Source organism: Arvicanthis niloticus, chromosome 1 (genome assembly GCF_011762505.2).
Source record: "Arvicanthis niloticus isolate mArvNil1 chromosome 1, mArvNil1.pat.X, whole genome shotgun sequence".
Taxonomy (NCBI): Eukaryota; Metazoa; Chordata; class Mammalia; order Rodentia; family Muridae; genus Arvicanthis; species Arvicanthis niloticus.
Genome location: NC_047658.1, coordinates 107402735 through 107406704, shown reverse-complemented (window position 1 = coordinate 107406704; position 3970 = coordinate 107402735). Strand labels below are relative to the sequence as shown.

At 46.2% G+C, this 3970-nt stretch overlaps 1 pseudogene; it reads right to left on the bottom strand.

Moving 5' to 3' along the window:
- Window positions 1-546: 546 nt before the first annotated feature.
- On the bottom strand, window positions 547-3384 carry LOC117719989 (farnesyl pyrophosphate synthase pseudogene; annotated as a pseudogene).
- Between the last annotated feature and the right edge of the window lie 586 nt (window positions 3385-3970).

Genomic DNA, 3970 nt, shown 5'->3' with positions numbered 1-3970 from the left:
GGTTCTGCTGCTCACTGCTCATCTGTGACTTGTGAACTTCTCCTGACCTGCCTGGGCCAGAGTGATGACATTTCCTCTCTTTGGTTGTGAGTTTGGAAGAAGGAACCCTGAAGCAGCTGAGACCTCTTCCTGAATGAAAGTGTCCTCTACCCCACACCACATAAATCAGCTCAGTATATGTCAGTGGCCTAGATTCAAAATCTACAACCACAAAACCTGTAGTAAAAAACACAGGAAAGTCTTGTCTGGACTTGACAGAAAATTCTCAGGTATAGGATTAAAAACCAAGGATATTGGAGAGATGACTCTGGAGTTAATAGCACTTGTTCCTCTTGGAGAGGACACAGGGTTGTTTCCCACACCCACATGGTGGGTTAAAGCCATCTGTAACTTCAGTTCTAGAAGAATCGATGCCCTCTTCTGGCCTCCATGGGCACCAGGTACTCAATGTGGTATGCTTATGAACATTTGGACAAAACTCTCTCTTTTTGTTGTTGTTGAACAATAATTTGAAATCCCTCTCTCCCAGCCTCTACAACTCCAAGGTCACTTTTTTGGCTTGTAGATCTTGTTTGCTAGTTCCAAGAAGATGGATGTGGCAGGGGCACAGAGCGCTGCTCCATGAGACTCTCGAGGTGGTTATAACTGTCTTCCTTGTACTTGAAGAACACAGACTGCAGATCCAGTGCCTCATACAGTGATGCCCCGCCACTTTTTCTGGGTCCTTATGCCCATAATTCTTCTCTAAGATCTGGCACTGTTGAGGAGTGGCTCATAGCAGACACTGAACCATCTGCCATCTGCATTTGTTGTCCTAGATGTCATAGCCGACCTTTCCAGTCACACTGGGGTCTCCAGAGAGATCAAGGTAGTCATCCTGGACCTGAAAGAACTGACCCATCTCCGGCAGGATCTTCAGGGCATTCGCACATTCCTTCTCCCCATCAATGGCAGGTAGAAAGAGTAGAAAGCTGTCTTGTACTTGACAATAGATTCCTACCGCTTTTCAGTGTATCTACCAAGATCCACATGGCCCTGGGTGCTGTGATGAGGTCTAGAGTCTGCCCAATCTCAGTCTGATAGGAACTCTGCAGAAAGAGCTCAGCAGGTTCAGGTAGTAGGGTTGCTCCCTGCAGTAGAACTTCAGCAGGCGGTAGGTGGAGGCTTCCAGAGCCCAGCATCATTGATGGCATCCAAGCCTATGCCTGGCTTCTGATACCAGCAGATCTGCCTCCTGGCAAGTGAGGGAAGAGTCCATGATGTCATCTGACCCATGGAAGAAAGCTTGGAGCAGTTCTACACACCACCCCACAGCCAGGGCCCACTGGAGACTCTCAGCCTCCTGTTTCCCTGGCTCCACCAGCTCCTGGAAGGCTTGTACCACGGTCAAACCCCACTTGTACTTGCCTCCTATGGCACTGAACTCCAGGACCTCCTTGAACTGGGTAATAGCATCCCCTGAGTGTCCCAGCTTATCCTCAGTCAGCACCGTGATGATTTGGGAGAAGTGCTGGGTGAAATTCTGCTTTTCTTGGTTATAAACATCCAGATTTTGGTTCCTATTCACACTGATAGAGGAGGAGCTAAATGCTCTGTTCTTCAATGCAGATTCTCCCAGGCCAAAAGTCTTACATACTGTCTTAGTTCGGGTTTCTCTCCCTGGGATAAAACACCATGGCCCAAGGCAACTTGGAGAAAAGTTTATTTCATCTTACACTCTCAGGTTATACTCTGTAACTGGGGAAGTCAGGGCAGGAGCTCAGATCAGTACCCTGGAAGGGAGACCTAAAACAGAAGCCATAAAGGGATGCTCCTTACTGGCTTGCTTCCCATGACTTGCTCAGAGTGGTCTTACAGCTCAGGACTATCTGCCTAGGGTTGGCATAATCCACAAAGGGCTGGGCCTTCTATCAATCACCAATCAAAAACTGTCCCATAGGTTTGCCCACAGGCCAATCTAGAGGAGAACATTTCTCAGTTGAGGTTCCCTCATCACAGTTGACTCTAGTGGTGTCAGGGTGACAAAACACTAGCCAGCATATACACATAAAACAAACAATAAATAAAGATAAAAATTCTGAACAGTGTGTGATCTTCAAAGTATTTAAACAATAACAACAACAGTAATAATGACTTTTGATTATTTTGTCTACATGTAAGTCTGTGTATCATGTGTGTTCCTGGTACCCAAGAAAGCTCGGAGAGGGCTTCTGAACCCCTGGAACTGGAGCTACAGACATATATGAGCAGTGAAGTGGGTGCTGCAAATCAAAGCCAAGTCCTTTGGAAGAGCGGCCGGTGCTCTTAACTGCTGAGCCATCTCTCTGGGTCCTAAAAAAGTATTTTTAAAATGAAGAAAAAGAAAAAGGCAATGGAGCCAGGCAGTGGTGGCTCATGCCTTTAATCCCAGCACTTGGTAGGCAGAGGCAGGAGGATTTCTGAGTTTGAGGCCAGCCTGGTCTACAGAGTGAGTTCCAGGACAGCCAGGACTACACAGAGAAACCCTGTCTCGAAAAACCAAAACAAAAAACAAAAAACAAAAAAGGGCAATGGACTTGAATTGGCGTATCTACTGGGGGACAACCATCATTAAAAAAGGTAAAAGAGCAGGACATGGTGGTATAAGCCATTTATCCCATCACTTGGGAGGCAGGGGAATGTGCCAGGAGATAAGGAATGGTAGGTAGGGGTAAGGGGGTAGGAGTAAGGGGTAGGAGGTAGGGCGTACAGGGCCAGGGCTAGCGGGTAGGGGGCAGGAGGCAGGAGGCAGGCAGATCCCTGTAAAGTTGAGTCCAGCCTGATCTATAGAGTAAGTTCCAGAACATCCAAGGATACATAGAAAGACCTGGTCTCAAAATAAAATAATATGAAATAAATCACAAATAGAAAAAGAAAAAAGAAAAAGACAAAAAGATGTCAAACTCACAGAAAGCAGTTGCAGCAACTGTGGGTAAGTTTGCGATTGTTGAAACAAAATGAAAATAGGAATTCACATCCTTGTAGTTTCTGAGTGAGGAACCATCACTCACTGGATCCAAATTGTTTATCACAAATGAATAAATTGTCAAATGAGGTCAGGACCAACAGCGGGACATTGTTAAGGCACAAAAATGAAGGGATTCAGGCTGGGTCATTACATGGGCAAACCTTGAGTGAGTCAAGGACAATGGAGCAAGTGAAGAAACCTATGACTCTACACATGTGAAGCACACAGAACAGACACATTCAGAGACATAAAGGAGGAAGAGGCTGAGACCTGATGATTGCTTTGATTTAGAGGCCAGCCTGGACTAAAGAATGCATCTGAGGCATTAGACCTCTCTGAACCCTGCCCACACCCCATGTTTTGCTGGTGATCGCCAAGGCCAGACAACAGTTCGACATCGCCACCTGCAGGCCGCAAGGGAAATGCCTGGGTCTCAGGCAGATCTCATTTTATGAGTTCAGTATTCCTAGACATTTGCAGCAAAGAGGTGGATTTCTCCTCCCTCCACAGCATCCTGTTATTATTTTTCTGTTAACCAAACAGACTCTCAGCATCTCCTGACTCTTCCTTGGCTCATGCCTCAGCTAACACTTTGGAGAACAAGGTTGTAAAAGTGGTTGTCCCTCCACACACCTTTTCTCCTCAAACCTTTCCCTGAGCAAACCCCACAGGTCCTGCAACTCTCAGGTCTCTCCTGTGTCTCCTGTTTTGCTCACAGGCACAGTCCCTGGCAGGCTGTAGTAACACAGGCTGTGTTGTTGTGCAAGTGAGTCTAGTGATTCCAACAGTCAGGGGATGGATTTACCCTTGTGACATTTAATTTTGTTGTTTAATAGAGTTGATTTGGCCTTATGCCTGGGAGCAGTGGCAAGACTGATTGGCCATGGTGGCAGGAGCCAGAAGTTGTGTGTTTATATGTTGTACCCCAAGCATGAAGCTGAAACTGACATTTTAAATTAAAATACATTTTAAAAGATGTATTAG